This window comes from Nomia melanderi, chromosome 13 (genome assembly GCF_051020985.1).
Source record: "Nomia melanderi isolate GNS246 chromosome 13, iyNomMela1, whole genome shotgun sequence".
Classification (NCBI taxonomy): domain Eukaryota; kingdom Metazoa; phylum Arthropoda; class Insecta; order Hymenoptera; family Halictidae; genus Nomia; species Nomia melanderi.
Window position 1 is genome coordinate 3,760,035 of NC_135011.1, and position 20,745 is coordinate 3,780,779.

At 41.4% G+C, this 20,745-nt stretch overlaps 1 protein-coding gene and 1 long non-coding RNA gene across 4 annotated transcripts in view; one reads left to right on the forward strand and one right to left on the reverse strand.

The window, feature by feature from the left end:
- Positions 1-18,191, reverse strand: part of LOC116431623 (fibroblast growth factor receptor homolog 1) — a 78,306-nt gene extending 60,115 nt beyond the window's left edge. The window contains exons 1-2 of one of the 2 annotated variants that reach the window (XM_076373161.1): positions 17,678-18,191; positions 17,261-17,595 (exon numbers count right to left, since the gene is read on the reverse strand). The gene's annotated coding sequence lies outside the window, so the exon portion shown is untranslated. Of the gene's footprint in view, positions 1-17,260 lie in introns of both variants that reach the window. The other variant, XM_031987341.2, reaches the window with a different exon arrangement.
- Positions 1-20,745, forward strand: part of LOC116431628 (uncharacterized) — a 209,440-nt gene that overhangs the window by 65,121 nt on the left and 123,574 nt on the right. The gene's annotated exons all lie outside the window — the stretch shown is intronic.

The following is a 20,745-nucleotide window of genomic DNA, read 5'->3' on the forward strand; positions in this document are numbered from 1 at the left end:
TACCATGGGACGCGAAGTAATTCAACTGTGATTATTAATCCTTTCGATATCAGCTGACACTTCTAACTTATTAAAATTCAATGATAATGATATCTACAGTATTATTATAGAATCGATTATACTTAACCTAGTATTTATCATTATCGTACCCACTATAGACGTTAAACATCATTACCGATTATAATTCCAGTGTCTGCTTCGAATTAAAATAAAGAACCACGGGCATTCCCCAAATGAAAAGAATCATGGCAAGTTTGAATATCAATACAAATGGTAATTAATCTGTTCGGCAACAGTTACCGTGGGACACGCAGTAATTCAACTGTAATTATTAATCGCTCTAATATCAGCTGACACTTCTAACTTATTAAAATTCAATGATACCGATGTCTACAGTATTATTATAGAATCGATTAAACGTAACCTAGTATTTACCATTATCGTACCCATTACAGACATTATAATATCATTACCGATTATAATTCCAGTGTCCGCTTCGAATGAAAATAAAGAACCACGAGCGTCCCCCAAATGAGAGGCTTCATTTCCAGAAAGGAAGAATAAAATGGTTTCCGATACCGGCAATCTGCCATTCAAGGCAAATGAAAACAATCAATGAAATAATAGTACCGTGTTCGATCAGTATGCAACTTAGCGCCCGTGTCCGATGGAAATCGGTACGTTTCACGGTTAAGTATAGAGGAAACGGCGATCAAGGGCTGCAATAGGGAGGAAAAGGGTGGGGGATCGGAATGGCGGCAAAAAAAGGGAGGGAAAGGAGTTGTCGGGGAGAGTCATCGAGGCATCTCTTATTTGCGGTACGCCGCAGCTGCGGTCGGCATTATTATGCAATCAGACTATTAGGTGCTGGTATTATCGGTCCCCGCAAATAGCTCCGTAAGGCGTTCCTCGTGGTTACCAACTATAAATATTGATGATCTATTGTCAGCTGTGCGTTCGCATCCGATTCGATCCGATCTGATCGACTGTTTTCTCCTGTGATAGAGGTCCGATGTTTTCCTTTCTTTGCTCGCGGAACGTTGAGAGGCTCGTAAGGGATACGGGAATTCCGAATGGTGGAGATCAGTGTTGTTATAGAGATGTTGATGTGATGTTGATGTGATTTTTGGGTGATTGGAATGATCGGTAGCGGGAATTTAGGGTTTTTGCGTCTTTGGTGCAATGGATTTGTGAGAGTAGAAGTTACTAGTAGATTAATCGTAGGTTAATGATAGGTTTATGTATCAATAGTATTAGATTAATGATATTAGATTGATGATAGATTTATAGATCAATAATATTAGATTAATGATATTAGATTAATAATAGATTTATATATCAGTAATATTAGACAAATAATATTAACTTAATAACAGATTCATAGCTTGATAAAATTAGATTAATGATATTAGATTAATAATAGATTTATATATGAATAATATTAGATTAATGATAGCAGATAAATAATAGATTTATAGATCAGTAATACTAGACGAATAATACGAACTTAATAACATATTCACAGCTCTTAGATTACTAATATTCCATTAATACTATAAGCACAGATCAATAACAGCTCAATAATACATTCATAAATTAATCCATCGATAACAAACATCAACCAATAGAATTCACTATCAAAAATCTCTTCCCACCCCTCAACCCTAAACAACCCCAGCAAAGCTTCCTCCCAATGAAGAAAACACCCGGTAGGTCCGCAACAATTCGCCCGTGACACAGGCGACGCATCAATCTTCCAAAGCAGAGATAAATCCCGAAGGACAGCTGGGTCTCATCTTCCCGCGCGTTTCCACTCGGTGGTCGAGGCGATCAGGTTATACACGGTTGTAACCGATTTCGCGAGTACCTATACAAGGGACGCTTGTAAAAATACGAGCGGACGGCCGCCGAGTAACGAGAGGAAGTACTTAGCCGTGCGGTGTTGATTTAATCGTCGTCTTCATTTTTCCCCCCTCCTCGTTCCTCGCGAAAAATAATCATACCGCTCGTAAGCTCTCGCGGGAGGGCCATATATCCTCCCGACGACACGTGTAACTCGCATTGTAAACAGAGAACGCGTCCCGAGATAATAAACTCGCGGTATCAGGTTCATGAAAACACGGCTCGCAGTTTCGCCGAATGATCCGTGCCGTTGGACGCGCGCGTTCCGCGTTCACGAGCGGCACGAATTATTTAGGTGCGTCCAGCGAGGGTCGCTTAAACGATCCTTTCTGCCGGTTACGCGTACAATGCGAGGACCCCCGTACACGCTGAAATATGCGATGGAGTCAACGGGCTGCGTTACTGGTGGGTTCGAGTTTTTCAAAGCTTCATGATTGGTAGTGCGAGCAAACGGACAGCGAGAAAGGCTCGAACCCATCGCTTGTTGCGATGCATCACCGCGTGTTCCAGCGTGTACGGGGACCTTAAGCCTTTGCACTCGAGAGGCGACTCTCGGTCGCCACTTGATTGAACGCGGCGGAATTATGGAACGTCCGATAGTGTTGAAGGTATTAACGCGTGAAAGAAATAAAACAATTCTGTTCCATAATAAGTTGTGAATGATATTGTTAATATTTCAGAAACTAATGAATGTCTAATGAAAAGTATTCAGTGCAGAGGGGTCGCTCAACTGATGGGTTTGAGCCTTCCAAAGTTTCACGACACGTTGCGAACTAGTTCTAATTGAATTTAATATTTCTGAAATATTATTATTATTATATTAATATTTCTAATATTAATATATTATTGGTAATTATCAAAGTTATATAGCTAAGAGTCTTTATATAAAAACGAGATTCCTCGTTACCAGTACGCAATGTATTAACACATTGAACGCTGGCTAAATTTCAGGTACTAAAAACGCGAGCGTCGATTATATCGATACGTTTGTAAACATCGATTAAACCAAAATTTCTAACTTACGGAAGAGAATAAGGAATTCGATTTTGTAAATTTTACATGAAGGATTAGCAATTAAACGATAGACTAATAATTCTGCATTATTAAATTGAATATTTAGTATTTTAAGTTAAAGTTTGCGTTGCTACGTGAAACATTGAAAATAGCTTTGTTCCTTAATTTATCTGTGAATTACCGTTAAATTAGTTTCAAACGATGTCGTCTGTCTCATCGGAAAATGAATATGTCCAGTGGAAATCTTTCGAGTGCAAAGGGTTGAGAGACAGTAGCAACAAGAATGATCCGCTCTTCGCAGGAATGATCGCTGCCAGTGTCCTCGCGCGTTGTTCCCGCGTAAGCGGCAGGAATCATTCGTGCCGCGCGAGGCGAGTTCGCCGGCGATAATTCTTGTCCAAACAAATCCGAGGATCCTTTCAAGATACCGTGTGTAACGGTGTTCCGAAAACGTGTCTGTTTGTTTCGGCGAGCCTTGTGAAACGACCCTCCAGGGCCTGGAGGGGGTGGCCGGCCCGTGGCACGCGCACGGCGCCGTGAAGAGGCCCACCTGTCGACGAAACGTAGCGACACCCGCGTGAATTGGGGCCGAGCTAATCGAATTTTTCACGGGTGCTCGGGTCACGCCGCTGTATTGTGTGCTCCGGTTTCCTTCGAAGTGTGCGTGGAACGTACCAGGTGACGTGGATAAATCGAAATCGCAAAGTGGTGCGATTAACCTATTCCTACCAGAATGACTGGTCTTTAGCACAACATATTTTTTAATGTAGAATGAAGATAATAGCTAATTTGACAGGGTACAAATATAGTTTCTTTTATTTGGAGGTATGTAATTTACAGTTTATTCGTTTCCACCGCATTTTTTACAGATAGGTTTGTCGATTGTACATTTCCCTTAACCCTAGTACCTTAACCCTTTCGAGAGGTGACTCTCACTCAGCAGTTGATTTCATACAGTAAAACTATAAAATTTGATACTTAATATTGAACTTCGTATAATGCATCAATTTGAGAAATATCCAAACAGAATAGCTTCGTCCTTCGATATAAGTATGATTTCTCGTCGAGTTAGTTTCGCAAAATATCCTCTCTATCTTATCGGAGAATCTTAAAATATTTCCAGTGAAAAACTTCCGAGTGCAAAGGGTTAATACGCGAATCGTTTAGAATTGGAGATTATTGTAATAAGATTGTTTAATTCATTGAATGAGAAGTTAATAGTATAGAAAAAGAGATTTGTAACGGGGAAATATTTTTTAGAAAAGTATTGTAAACAGCACTATTTTGGATATTTTATACATTTTCGTATCGCATTTTATGGAATTTTGCACTTTCTTGTAAGTGCATAAAGTAGCCTAATTAGTAAATGAATGTTCTAACGATGTTGAATTATTGCAAATGATAATGAAGATTATAGAATTGGTTATGAATCCTTGATCGATCAACACTTCGTCAACGATTAAATCGAGTGATAATCTAATGTTTCAATGTCTATAATTAATTCCGCGTCTTTCGTCGTTTCCCCTCGAGGCACTATAGGCATTTGCATTATTAGAATTTTTTCGTTCATATTACAGAACATTACAAGCAAATCCGTCTCGTTGAACAGACAAATTGTTATTAAGGTGGCACGAGACTGCCGCGATAAAAGTCGCAGTTTATTATACTATTAATTATACCCGCTGCCTTGGGGTTACACCTAACCGTTTACGCAGTTCCTGTTCTGTAGCTTTCAATTTGCAATTATAACGCTCGGATCGCATGCGTCCGCGGAATACGCAATTGGCCGAGCGTGTGCTGAACAGTTTAAAACAGTTTCACGACGTTTTCGCCGCGTTCGGCATTCAAACGGAATATCCTTTTCACGCATCGGGCGGGTGCGTCGTCTCGATTTCTGTTCCTTTTTAATTAGCCCATAAATGTCCGTGTTCCACGTAAACACATGCTGTTTCAGTAAATTATTTATACGATTACAAATAATTGTGACTAATTAACGCGCGGATAAGTTGCTTTTTACAGTGGCATCTTTTATTCACGCGGTTTTATTCGCGTCTCCATGCATGAAATTTATTGAAATTGTTGTGAAAAAGAGAGCTCACCCTTTTACGATAGATTACTGATCGTATAATTACGATCTCTCTTTCAGTTAAGCTCCAATCAAGTTTCCAATACAATATACATTCGTTTCCTCGAATATTCTCGATCTTCCCCTATTGACTCACAAAAATGCTCGAAAAATAAATCTTTGCTATAAATAACAACTTTATTCAACATTTTTCATCGCGTGAAAACTAAGATAGAAATAACACGAAATGCTAGAACAATCTCTAATTCTGTTCAAAAAAATCCGGTTAACATATGTTTCGAATATTGTAATTTCTACATCTTCCCCTATTGACTTACAGAAATGTTCGAAAAATGAATCTCTGCTATAAATAACAACTTTATTCAACATTTTTCATCGTATGAAAACTAAGATAGAAATGACAAAAAATACTAATTCACAATCTCTAATTCTGTTCTCCAAAAAAATCCGGTTAACATACGTTTCGAATATTGTAATATCTACATGATCAACTAATTACCAGATGTCATAAAAGAACAGTACCACTTTTCATGCACTGAGTCGCTTTAATAATTCTCCAACACGAAATTTTCCCTGTTAACGTTTCCTTTTAAACGTTTTCTGTTTCCTTCCACAGCATCTAAGGGCGCGAGGCTGTCTCGTTCCCCGCTGTCCGATCCGCTTTGTCTCGCACGCACGGCCGTGGTGCGCAGGCAGCGCGGCAATTAGCGAATTCAGATTCAGAGCCGATAAATTAAAGCCGTTGCGTCCACGCTCGCATGGGTGCGCGCGGAAACCGCGGCGCGGGCCCGCACGGTTCTTCTTCTCCAGAGAGGATTTCGCAAGATCACGCATCCCTAAGAGTCTCTCTTCGTCGTTAGCCACGATGACTCGAATTATAGGCGTCGCAGACGATCGGTAAGCTTTTGATCCATTACATTGATCTCCCATCGCCTTTGAATCGTCGCGTTATTGTTCGAAACTGATTAATCAGTCGCTGTATCCTTTATTCTCCGTTTGAAGAACGAGAAAGTTAGGGGTTCTTCGGTTAACCCTTTCTCTTCGAAAAGAGAAGATTAATCACACGATTAATTACACGAATCATTATAAATTATTACGAGCGAGAAGTATTCAATCGATCGTGATTTATCATCTAACGATTTGCTTCGATATTTACGGCACAAAGTGAAATTAACAGCAAAGTGTATTCGCTAATTAATCCGGTGATGTATCGCGAATGATAAATTCCAAGTGATAAATTGAATGCTACTTCTACGACAGATCTCAGATTACAGATTCCAAGTGATAAAATTAATATTCGTTCAGTAATCGCGCGGCGGGAACTCTAAATTACCGAACTGGTATTAATTCGCGAATGGATTACCATATCTCATGACGCCCGTACAGGTGGTACATGAACCGAAGCGATTCGTCAACGGCGCGCCATTAAAGCAGTGTTTCTGTTTTCAATTTATCACGTTAGCGCGAGGACCGCTCGTTGAATTTCCAACTGGTAGTCGTCGCGCCGGTGCGGCAGCAGCCGTGGCGGGTATGCAACGCGCGCCGGCGAAAACGATCCTAACATACCCTGAAAGATTCATCGGGGAGGTTCCGTGGCGTTTCCCGGTAAACTTATTGCGACGAAACAGACGTTCGTTAATTTATTGAACCGCCTGGCTGCCGACTGCGTATATGCGCGAGACTCCCTGCGATCGCGTATGCGCCGTGCAACGCTGAGTGGACGCATAAGGCCGGACATAAGCGAAGACAGATGACTTCTGATTCAACCACCGTGTTCGCGGAACGTTTTAATTCCCTGACGAACGACCCTCCCCTTTCTCCGCGCGTCGCGTAGCCGGCGCTCGATGAATGCGGCGAAACAAAGATCAACCCTTAACCCTTTGCGAAGATTCTTCGAAACATACGAAACCTTCAATATATGAAGCTAAATTATATATCAATTGCTCAATTAATAGAAAGAAAGAAAACTACGTGCTGATCTCTTACTCGACTAATTAGATCATTTTTCCACGACTTAGTCTTCCAAATCTGAACATTTCATCTCACAAAGGGTTAACTTTGAACACCTTCGATAACGAATGTTTGCCACTTGTTAATCCTTTGACCTACAATGTGTCAGACTCGTGACGAAAATTTTAAGAATTTCAGAAATCTACGTGTTACTTATTTGTTTCGAATATATATTAACCCTTGCACTCCGAGCAATTTTTAATATAACCTTTCAGCAACTCCGAATCAGTTGTCATGGCCACAACAGAGTGCAGAGGGTTAAATATTGCTTTTCCATTATCAATTAACCTTTGGAAAAAACGTAGACATACTATAAGCAGGAAAATCTTTTTTTTACTAATAAATAATTGATGATAAACTAATTGTGTCGACCACAGAAAATAAATCATAGGGCAAGGGGTTAATGAAACAATTCTTGCCATCTTTAGAATTCATTTTTAATGCAGTTGCATCTGACGGAATAAAGAGTACTTTATCAAATTCCTCTTTTCATTGTGTTTGAATGATTAATGATTAGAAGTACTTAGGTTGTAGTATGAAATTGTAGTAATAATAATATAATAATGTAGTATTGACTGCATTTTCAAAGTTTTACAGCTTTCTATTTAATTTTCAATGGTTTGAAATATAGAAAACCTTCAGCAGACGAAGTTAAATTATATATCGATTGCTTAAATACTGAAAAGAAAAGAAATTATACACTGATCTCTTGCTGTTTGAGTAACTGAATCGTTTATTTTCGAGTTACTCTTCCAAATATGGAAATTTGATCTCGCCGAAATGTCGACACGAAGGATTAAGGGATGAATTCTTACTAAAGATAAAACACTCCTTATTATAAATACTATAATATAATATCATCCCTTCATTAATTAAATTCTCCATTTTCTCGCACCCTCGAAGACAACTGGACAACCTGAGGATATTCCAAATTTCAAACACATTATTCATACACAAAATCAAGTACCACCTTCGTTTACTCACTCAAAAACACTAAGAGAAAATAACATAATATACCCCGTGGGCAAATAATTTAATGCCCAGTGGCACGATCAAAGATTTCTACGTGGCTCGTTCCCAGAAAAATTCCTCGGCGAGGAATCATCGCGCGATCGGCCACAAAGTTAATGAAAACGAGCGTTAGGTCTCTTTTTCTTCTTTCCCCGGAATATTTTCTTCCCGGAACCCCCGTGGAAGGCGGCGTGCGTGTGTGCGCGCTCGCGCGCGCGTGCGCCGCTTTCGTAAACACATAAATAAGCGCGCGTGTCCGCCGGTTATTAATAAATTTCACGGGTCCCGGCGTTTATTTTCGACACCACAAATCCTCGCGGGGACGCGGTTCATTAAAAAGCCCTCGACCGCTAAAACCGGGTTTAATTGATACCTAACGAGCTGCTACCTTGATAGATGGACTGGACGATCGAGGTGTTGACCCTCTTTTTTGCTGCCCTCTAAAGTGGAAACTTGTGGTCCACCGCTGGCCGATCAGAGGTTATCCAATTTCGAAGGACAGTTTCCCTTTGCGTGAACTGCATTGGAATTCCATTAGAACTTTAACCCTTTGCACTCGAATGTTTTTCGCTTGAAGTATTCTATACTTTCTAATCAGACGTAGACAAGATTCTTTAAAACGAATTTAACGAGAAATCATACATAAATTAGGTAAGCTGTTTTCTTTCAATATTTCACGTATTGGTGCAGTATACAAAGGTTAATGGTAAATACCAAAGTTTATAATTTTGCTGTAGCATACAAAGGTTAACGGTAAATATCGAAGTTTATAATTTTGCTGTATCAAATCATCTGGCGACTGGGAGTCGCTTCTAGAGTGCAAAGGGATAATTTTATTTCTTTGTAACTGAACGAATGTTTGATTAGGAATAATCGAAGTTTTCGATATTTACGATGCAGCAATCGTGATAAGGTAGGATTGGAAAATCGAGAAAATTTGATCACTATCTTTATTAATAGATTCATCTTCTATTTGGTATGTATTCACTTTTCAACTAATATATTAATCATTGCATCAAGGTTTACCAACGTACATCATTAAATTCAATTTGACATCTTATCACAGCTATCACTAATTAAAAGCATCAAACGCATCCGCTTCCGGTGGACACTTCACAGATATTTAAATTACATGTCACGAGATGTTCGAAACTTCAATGTCGTCGTAACAGAGTAATTACAAAGGAAGGGAACCGCGAGCGATCCAAACAAACATTAAGATCCATAGAATCCATCGGAACGGCCCTGTGATACCATTATAAGTTCATCAGAACGCCGGAACCGGTTCCGTGTTCTTCCGGAACACGGAGCACGTACCAGATGTCTAATAACGTAGAAGTTAATAACGTAAACGATCAAATTGCACGTCGCGTTTGACGGTTTTTCTGCCGCGGGGCCAATTAGACGCGAGTCGCTCTCTTCCCCGATCCGCCGGCGTTCCTTTCTTCATTTTCTCGAAATTCTTTCGTCGCGGAATAATTAACTCCGCGGGTAATGGCAGCGATAAATCTACCCCGCGGATCGCTCGATTATACCGCGGTCGAGATTATGGAGATCCCGACAAAGTTGGAAGCACGCGGCCGCGAGTTTGATCGATATTGATCGATATCGCCGATCGATAACGCGATGGGAATTGATCGAGGCCGATTGACACGGTTTCCTTATCGTGCAGTGATTGATCGATTATGTGTCCCCTTTTTCCTTTATTTTAATAATGGTGATATATAGGTGAAATTGGAATTGTTCGTTGCTTATTGCTGGCCTTTATGGTTCGTATTTTTATGTGGTCCGCAGTGTAATTTGCAGTTTACTGTTCCTTTGGTTTTGTGTACGGTGTATGATGATTTGTAACGTTGCTTGGTAGAGAATATGTTATTACAATTTATAATGTGTTTAATGTATACTATAGGGGGCGTATTTTCATAGCGGAGATTTATGCAGATTTTTAATCTCGAAGGTATGTAAATTTAAGGAGATCTCAATGGAGCTAAATTCTGGCGTATTTGAATCGTGAATGATTTCGGTTAATTGGAGAGGAAATGAAATTATGGTAATGGTCATCGAGGCTTTCGTTTTATGATTTTTCTATGCAACGAATGCATAAAACAGCAGGAGTAGCGGTATTCTCTTGATTCTTGATTTCTATGCAGATTATTCAAATGATATTCAAATATTTGAGTTCTTGTTGCTATACATTGGCAGACGCGTACGTTACCAACGGTTATTTGAATTTATTTCTCTGAATTATTGAGATAACCTGATGCATATGAGTGTTTCTTGTTAAAGTGATTAACCACCTAATCAATGTCTTCATTCATAGTCACTATATCCGCGTGTATGCTGAAGATTTTAACACGCTCGTTGCCATGTCGCCATTTTGCTTGGCAACGGAGAGCCGCGAACCTCGCCAGATTTTCAACACTCTATTCAGTGCAAAGTATTTCCTTATTTAACGCCTATAACGCTCGCGAGCTTTCCGACTTTTTATTCTCGATTTCTTGGACGGTTACTGAACTGTACAGAATACCAATGGAAAGCTACTAGATTCGCCTTTCAAAGTTATCACTGTCGAAAACACATAAAGTGATCGATTTTTTAAACCCCTTTATTTTTCATATCTCCAAACTACAAAGTTATCAGCTTTAGAGTCAAATTCCCCCAAGTATTAGTTAATATTATATTAGACATTACAAATACTTAACACTATGTTTACGTTTATTGTCCGGTTTATTCTATTGTTCCCAGAAAAATTGATGTTCGACCATTTAGATCTTGGAAATTAGGGATTTAAAATTAGGTTATTACGATACGTATTCTTGCAACTGCATCAACCAAAACCGACATAAACGTTTGCCAAGTAACGTTTATAAAATTCAGTATGCGTCAAATTGACGTTAAAATGTTTCGATTCAAAATGTCTCACATATTCGAAATATTCGAATTCAAAACATTGAGAAACCAAAAGAAACAGCCGAAAATAAAACACATTCGCAGTTCCACCCTCTTTTAAACACCTCATTTTCCACTTCTTTTCCCGCTGATCACCATCATTACGGCTCCCCTGCAACTCGCCCCTTTCCGTAAACTATATCATTACCACCACATTACGTAACGCGTCACGCATTAATCTCGAATACCCACGAATTCGACAAAGAAATAATTAATCACGTCCACCATCAACGTCCCCGACATCATCGGCAAGAAGCAGCCGTCTAAGCGTTGCCTCTTAATTGATCACGTTCGTTCAACCCTTTCCATTCACCTCTAGTATTCCCCTCGCATCTCGCGCCGCGATAAATTATTCCCCCCCACCCGCCACCTACCCCTCTCTTTTCACCTCTTTTCCTCTCTTTTCCTCCACTGACAATTACCGCAGGGTTAAGCGGCATTAGCGTCGCGGCGATTTGCATTCGTGAACGTCGCTTTTTCGCGAAAGCGTCGCGAGGATGATTTAGAAAGCTGCTGCCGGGCTGCCGGGACGGCTCTATAATTAATACCACTCTAATTAAACGTTCCTCCGAGCACTCAGCTCTCCTGCGGTGCGTTTCGAAGCGAAGCGTCGATCATCCCTTATACGTACTTCTCCGTTCTGCTTTGTTACCTAGGAAATAAATAGAACACCGCGTAAAATATATTTTTGTGCTACTTCCTCTGTGGAAATTGTTGACTACGTACATTATTCGATCTAGACATCACTGATCACTGGAATTATCGCGTAATTGGAGTAACTTGTACCATTCCTTGTAAGAGAAAACAGTTTCTGAGGTTTCTGAGATTTCCTGTTTCCAAGAAACTCCAAGAACTCCATAAACTCCCACGTTATAACACAAAACATAAAACTCCAAAGTCTCACATCTACTTAAAACTCCATCAAACCATCAACCATCAAAATTCCCTATTCCCATCCCCCAAGAAACACCATAAAGCCCGAAAAGACTCCAGAAACTGGCATGTTTCCCCAGAAAACTTCGAAGAATCATCCCATAGATCACGCAGGGTGCACAGTGGAGCGCATTGTGCGGCCATTTTCCCTCGTAGAATCTCCTTAATCCTCTCGACCGCGAAACGACGGGATCATCCAACGCTATGGTTCTCGAGCCGCGTTATTTCATGAACGGGACACTGTGGCCGCGCTCGAACAGAGACGAAAATCTCGTCGAGAGAAAGAGGGTTAACTCTAATCGGGGTTAAAGGAGAAGGGACAGAAAGAAGGAGAAAGAAGGAGCGAAAAATGAGAGAGCGAGAGCGAGAGAGGGAGGGAGGGGAGGAGAGAGGGGGAGGGAGAGAGCAACAGCTAAGTAAGCTCGTAAGAAACGAGCCACGATTTATTTGACAGATCGCGGCGAGCCGCAAGCGCTAGAGTGGTTTATTTTATAAGGCCAGATTGCCGGCCTCACTTCGTCGGAATAGAATAATGGACGTTTCTATCCCTCCTTTTCACCCGATCCCCCCTCCTTCTGATGCGTCCCCTCGCCCCCCGACGTTGTCTTTCCTTCTGGCCTTCGTCTCGAAAGTCAAGTGCGGTTAAGGACCACTTTTCGTTGGGCCACGGTGCACCGTGCAGGTCGGACACGGTTTCTATAAGGTGGACTCCATGGGAAAGAGAAGAATGTTCAAATTGTTTTTCTTGCTGGGGGATGTGTGAGGTATTGTTAACGTTTCATGATTGAGGTTGGGATTTAAGTTTGTTGTTTGAATGTATGAAAGGTGTCTTGGAATTTAGTTTCATTTTTGTAGTAGAATTATAGTAATTATGTTAGATTGTTGATTACGTTGAAATAGGAGTAACTATGTAGGAGAGGTAGTATATTAGAGTAATGATGTTAATAGTAGAATATTAGAGTAGTAGGATGAACAAAGAAAAATGGGTCTCCGCTTTGAACCTTCATTACTCTAAATGTCTGATTCGCAGTTATTCCGCGCCAATCGATCTTCGTGTTGTCGGCTGGCCGCAGCTTCCGGTGGCGGTTCGGAATCGGATTAATTCGAAACGGCGGGACGTCGTTAGGGACAAGGGGTTTTTCGCCGTTGTAAAGGCGTCTGTAATTACAGGCCACGTAATCTCATCGGCGAAAAGAAACTATCGCAAGAACCGGCCACTTCATTATATCAGTGATTTATGTTTTAAGGCAAGGATTCCTCCCGATATGGACGCACGCGGTTCTTTAATCTGCAAGGGCGCTATGCACGTACAGACGTAAATAGGCACGCATACAGCACGGGGCAGCGAAGTATCAGCGGAAGTAGCGAAACCTATGGTATCCACGCGATCACTGGACCTACGGTACACACAGAGAAAAACTCACGCGTAATTCATCTCGCGTGTATATTATCATTTGCGCGGCGCGGGCTCGTACCCGCTTCTCCTCCGCGTTTTGCTCGTGTAAACACCGGAAGCGGCGCGTCGCTGACGCCGACGTTACGCGTCGAACAATCGCGAAATCTTCGCGACATCTTCGAAATTCAAGGTTTCCGCTTTTTTTTTCCTTCGAAGAGATATTGTTTTGTGAGATGAAAGGTACGGCGGTTGCGGTGGATCGCGGAGGTGTGTAGTCATTTGTTTAGGTTTGGAAGTTGGGAAGTTTGGTGCTTTGGAGTTTTAGAGCTTTGGATCTATGGATCTATGGACCTTTGAAGCTTTGAGACTTTAAAACGTTGGATTTTTGGAGCTTTGAGCTTTGACACTTTGAAATATAGATCATCTGCAGCTTTAGAACTTTGGAACATAGGTCATTTGAAAGGTTGAAGCTTTGAGACTTTAAAACGTTGGATTTTTGGAGCTTTGAGCTTTGAAAGTTTGAAATGTAGATCATCTGAAAGTTTAGAATTCTGGAATATAGGTCATTTGAAACTTTGAAGCTTTGAGACTTTAGGACGTTGGATTCTTGGAGCTGTTGAGCTTTGAAACTTTGAAATATAGGTCATCTGAAGCTTCAGAACTTTAGAACATAGGTCACTTGAAACTTCAGAACTTCGAGACTTTGAAACGTTCACCAACACTTCAATAAATCCACCTCCAATCCATTTGCTCTCAACAAACCTAAACACACCGGATTCTCCTTTCACAAATCACCAGGAAAATCTCTACAGAACGAAAATCCCCGTTCCACTTTCATTGGTATCAAAGTAAATTCCTTCGTGGCGATCTCGGTGTCGGTTTGCGCAGCGTTTGCCGCGGAATTACCCCAATTCTCGTCGTTTAACCCACGGAGTGGCGAGCACTGTTGCCGAAAGAGGGGCCCCACTGTCGCTGCGCTCGTACGAAAAAGAGACACGAATCGAAAGAGGAAGAGAGGCGGGCCAAGGGAGGGAAGGATAATTTATTCCGGCTTTATTTAATCTCTTCCCTCGCGTCTCGTCGACGCGACTTGCTAAGCTCCTTTAATCCAGATTCTAGATCGAGAATGCGACCGCGACACTCTCTCTTTCCCGCCGGACAATTTGTTTGTTTCTAATCCCGCGCCACCACCGATTATTTTCGATCCACTTCCTTTTTTTCCACGGATTTTCGGCCAAGGGAAAGCCCGGGCGCTGATCGTAATTTTGGATCAGCCGCGGGAAGCCTAAAACTGGCCCGATAGTGAAACGTAACCAATAATGTTTCTTGCGATTTTTATGGGAATTTGTCATGATTTTTTTTATCTTGCTTTCCTCAGTTCTTCGGGGGATGCGGTAGAGAAGTGTTAGAGAGAATTTACAAACGTTTCTTGGATGTTTAGAATGAAATTGGAGCAGATAGAAAAATCGGAATTGAAGTATAATTGATTTCGGTAAGTGTCTGCTAATGACATTCAGTTAATGGATGCAATTTTAATGAATCCTAAGTTGATTTTCATGAATTTCGACGTGTTACAATATAACAGTATTTTAATTATATTTGTGGAATTCATTTGAAATTCAGTTAATAGAAAATGGAAACGATAAATGAATAGAAAGTTAAAATTTTTATCTGATCGATGTATATAATCGAAGAATCAGTTTCGTTTTTAATGTCACAATGACGAAAGGTAATTAGTATACATTCCTGCGACTTAAAAAAATAATTTATTCCATTCTTGTTTATACCAAAATGAAGATTGCCCTCGCGATTAACGATTCACTCGGCCCATTGTCAGACGACCGTTGATTTTCATTGGTGAAATGACAGTGCGAAGCGGCTGGCTACCGATAATAATTCGAATGCGCCCGATGCCCTAATACCCGGCGACGAAAACACGCGTCTTAATCGATCGGGTCGGTCGCCGTGTCGAGATTCACGATTAAATCACGTCGGTCAAGTCTATTTTCATGCCAGGCCGAATGACGCACGAATTTTCGTCCCTCATTTGCACGACGCGCGTTTCGAGCGAGAAATTGACCGTCCAGCGGCCGGAAGCGCGTACCCCGGGGACCGGAAATGTGCATTTTTGTTTTGCCGATGATCCGTACCGATATTCGGTTAATTTCATTACTTGTTCGTCGAATTTTCGCCGCATTATATTAAGCAGGGATATCCGGGACCCGATGCGATGTAAAACGCATTGGCAGATTGACGCGTTGAAAATTTGAACGTCTGAAAATCTTACTATTTGAAATGTCGAATATTTGAAAATCTTACTATTGGAAAATTTGAATATTTGAAAATCTTACTATTGGAAAATTTGAATATTTGAAAATCTTACTATTGGAAAATTTGAATATTTGAAAATCTTACTATTGGAAAATTTGAATATTTGAAAATCTTACTATTTGAAATGTTGAATATTTGAAAATCTTACTATTTGAAAATCTTACTATTTGAAATGTTGAATATTTGAAAATTTTACTATTTGAAATATTAAATAATTGAATGTTTGTAAATATTGCAAATTATATTTGCAAATTCGAATATCTGAAAATTTGAATATTTGCAAATTTGAATATCTGAAAATTTGAATATTTACAAATTTGAATATCTGAAAATTTGAATATTTACAAATTTGAATATCTGAGAATTTGAATACGTACAAATTTTACTATTTGAAAATTTGATTATTTCAGAAGCTTCATATTCGGAAATTGTGACATAAATAATATGTTGCAACTTGGAAGCGTTCGTTGCTTCTTGTTCCAGTTTTCCGATCGATTCGCGATCATTAGATCACCGGCTATTTTCGGTCGATCAATCCCGTCGTAGATCAAAGTATCGGAACGTTGTTTGCTTGTGTTCTTGACACTTGGCTTCAACTTTCCACGCAGTTGCTTGGATTCTTCGGTGATTATCTCAAGAAAATAAACTACTTCTTAATTTACTTTTAATTGACTTAGCGCGACACGTGGCTTCGATGGATTTTTCTGTGATTAATGGGCTTGATAACCGAAGACCTTCGAATTTTCCTAGTAAACGATATTTTCCTTTTCGTATCCTAATTTTTCGTACAATTCGCGAAGACGAACAGAATGAGTCGAACAGTAGTTTATTTTCTTCCGTCAGTGATTGGCCGACACACTATGAACCGGCAACGTTTTTGGCAGATTACCGCCAGCAGCCGGTGAATTTCGAAAGCAGACTTGCTTGTTTACAAATATCGACGCAGTAAAAAAAAGGATTGCGTGCAAAGTTTCCGAAATGACGATAGCTAATTTTTCAGAAGAAACATGTCAATCTCGTCGAATCGTAAAACAAATTCAACGAATCGTCGACCGAGAAAGTTGCTCGAATTATTTCTCTAAAATATAGCTAAACGTCGACTGCTTACAGCTTATTTTCATAACACATTGTTTCAACCGGCAAACAATCATTTGTCTCTGTACAATCATTTCCACCTCCAAAACATTTATCGCGATTCATCCGCTGTTCTTTATTTACTAAAATAATACAAGCTTCTCAAATGAATCTAACAAATACTATCATTCTCCGTCTGAATAAGTCAAAATAAACATAAACTGTTACAACGGAAATATATCTCTCGGAAGCAACACAAAACAAACCATCAATTTCCCATAAAATCCTCGATTAAAGTATCCTCCCAACACAGAACCGTTAAACTGGTTTATTATAACCCAAATTTCGTTCTACATAAAAATCTAAACGGAATCCTAAACAAATCCTGCAAATTGTAGAACCAATCTGGAAACGTGTCCAGACGAATCGTCGGAAAGCAGACCGAAGCTGAACGGAAGTCACCTATCCCATCGATCAACAAACGATTTTCGCGAAATCAGCGTATCTTCCGCGAATCTTTCTCCGCCGAAAGCGCGAGCGAAGCTTCCACTCACCAGTCGTGGGCTCCCTTTCCCAGAAAAGCTCTCGTCCCTCGTTCCGCCCTCGGTGTCTGGCGTCTCTGGCTTTTCTCAATCCACGGTGAAAAAGGGGGGAACCTCGGTCGAGACAGAGGCGAACAGAAAATCAGACGATCCAACGGGCCAGCCGGCCGATACGGCCGGTAAAAAAAGGAGGACGCGAGAAGGAGGAAGAAGAAGACGAAGAAAGTTCCTCTGTACTCGGTCGGTCCAGGATCGCGTGGCTGCTGTCAACTCGACGATCCCTTAGAAAGCTTTCACATAGATCCCCCGGAAAAATCCTCGATCACCACCGACAGTCACTGCAGAATCTAAAATCCACGTGTCTTTTCTGCACCCAAACACCACACCTGTTCAAAACACCCCTAAGGATTCAGGTTCACTGACACTCACTCGATCCTTCGATACTCTCCCAATGACACAATCAACGCAGTCCAAAGAACGCTTCGAGGGATGACCCAAGTTCACTTCAACCCTCAAATGACACTAATCTTGCGAACAATCGTAGGTTTCCAATAAAGATCCTCGGTCTGTCCTGTCATAGACTATGTCCAACTTTGACACATCAATCTTCCAAACACCAGTTTCTAATAAGCATGATCCTTAGACTATGGTCCAATTCAAGGACACTGCATCAGAATCCCGAAATTTCTGAATCCTCGATCCTCGGACAGTCCCCCTTCAACCCCCTCGAAGAACGGGTAGAATCCTCGAGGATGTTAGAACCGATGGATCCTCGGACTCCAGCAGCTTCCGGCAGGTTCGCCAAAGTTCATCCCCCTCGGTTCTCGGCTCGCAACGGAGACACCCCTTCAGCTGGCCACCACGTTCTCCACTGTCCGGCTGTAGCTGCCGTCGCGGCGACACTGACACAAACCGCGCGCGCGAGAGGATGCGCTCGAGGAAAGCTCGGGGCGAAGTGCCAGAAGAGTCGTCGCTTGAAATAACCGCTCGTCCACCGGCTCCCTCCAACCCCCTTTGCTCGCTCTCCGTCTGTCCAGCTTGGGTCCCCCTCTTCCTTCTCTGTTCCCCTCCATCATCGGCCGTTCCGTGGCAGTCTGCTCGGTTGCACCGGCGAAACTTGACCCCCACCCTCTCTCTTGTTCGTCTCCTCTTGTTCATCTTTCGCGCGCTGCGTCCACCGCACGCACGTTTTTCGCCTCTGTCCATTTTCTGCACGCCGCGCGCACACCTCGTTCACGCGCGCACGTGCGTGCACTTGTGCACGGCAAAAGTTTTCGCGCCATCCCCCCCCCCCCCCGTCGACGCTCCGCGCGCGTCTTCTGGGTCCGCGGAATTTATTGCGCCGCTAATGGGAAATGGAAACGCGAAGGACGAGGGATTGGCGGAAGGCGTTTGTTTGTTTGGGTTTGATGGCTTTCTGGAATTCGGGAGAGGTACGCCGGCGAATGCGCTTCGTCGATGAGCTTCCGATCTTTCGCTGCAGCTTTCGTTAGGCTTAGAGGATGCCCTGGGTGGAACGTTGTTTCAGAGGGTTTGCTGTCACTTTGTTTCCTAATGATGATGTTGAAGCTTGCAACGATAATGCGTTGATATTAGACATATTCTTCATCAAACCGAATGGCAAATAAAAGGCACAGTTCAGAGTTATCAATCAAAATAGTTCTAACACGTAGAGCCAAATCTTGATCATTTTTATATAAAATTATTCCTTTGTATCAAAGAAAAGCAGGAACAATTGTTATCCTCACAACCCTTGCAGCACTATCATCAGCTTACGTTATTAAACATTTTCATTCGACATCGGTTACCTTGCATGTCACGATTTGCAGGTAACTCAGAAGCGTCAGTCATCCGTGACTGACATGTCACTTAGCTCGTTAACGAATCTGACAATCCACGGCACGGAAATTATTCACATCCACGTGTAATTCATTAACAATCGCACAAGTTTCATTTGAAACCCTTCTGAAACTGATGTCAGGGAAACCAGGAGAGACATTAAAATCGTCAACCGATCGTGAGCTGTTATCCGAGGGCTGTATTTACATACTGAACTCAGTCGCGTCGCTAGCATTCGCTGTCGAAACGTCATTCTTCGGGACACGATCATTCCCATTATTATACATAACCGGTAGCCTCTATCCGCGAGAAGTACACGCGTGTTTCGCGCCGACGTACATTATCGAGCAGCTCTTCAGCTTCCCTAGCACCGAGACCTCCGCGATCGGGATTCCTGGATAATTCCCATGGACTGCCGATAATGGTGGATGGCCAACGGCGAGCTTCCTCCCGTGAACCATCGCGAGGGCTGCGATTCTAATGGAACGGCGGCGCACTTCCGCGGAAACGACGCGGCGCCTCTCGTGTCGTTAACCGTGCTATTCGTTCACCGGAGTTCCAGCCGGTAGCTGAGAGACTAGTACTCACTACGATTTCTGTTTTAACGGCTTGTCCGGTGGTTTATTTTATTGCTAACGCGCCTGGTTTATGGCATTCAATTTTACTGGGGGCCTTTGTTGCTTGTCTCGTGAGTCTGGGAAGTCAGGCACCTTGGGGATGATTGGATTTATTTTAGAAGTGACCCTGTCCTAGGAAATTTGGTTGAAGAAATTGTTGAAAATAAATATTGTTCGAGTATTGATAAGTAGATGGGAATTTAGTAGCGAAGTACGTTGGAAATTATGGAATGTTGTTGTCACTTTTAATAGTGATAGTGAGGGTGACAGGAAATTTGGTTGAAATTGTTGAAAATATATACTGTTTGAGTATTGATAAGTAGATCTGAATTTAGTAGTGAGGTACTTAGCTTTGTACACTAATAATTGAGAATTTCTGAATATAACTATTTACCTTCACTGTCACTACCAAAAGTGAGAACAATATTCCATACTTTCCTACGTATCTCACTACCAAATTCAAATCTACTTATCAATACTCGAACAGTATTTATTTCCAACAATTTCTTTAATTACTTAGCTCTGAACATTAATAATTGAGAATTTCTGAATATAACTATTTACCTTTACCCTCACTATCAAAAATGAGATCAATACCTTCTTAAGTAATTATATTTAAAAATACCTATGTATCAAAGTTGAATAATTACACCTAGAAGTACCCAATTATTTACGTATCAAACCGAAAGGATTACATAGAAAAATCCCTAATTGCTTAACGAAGCTAAGTAATCGTATTCAGAAATAGCCGAACCCTCGTAAAACGTTGCAACGTTATTACTTCGTGAAAATATAAAGCACAGCCATAAAACGATGCAAAACTAATACAGCTTGAGACCAAGTTGCAACATGTTCCCTACCTCATCTTTAACCATCCCGTACACCGATCGCTCATGTAATGCCCGGACACATTCAACCCCCATTTTTCCGGCGTTCGCGCAGCGTTTCGCCGCGAGACACGTTTCAGACACATGCGTAGCTTCCAAGCGACCACCGTTTCCCCTCCAGACACCCAACACCATGGAAAACCGTGCTCGTGGA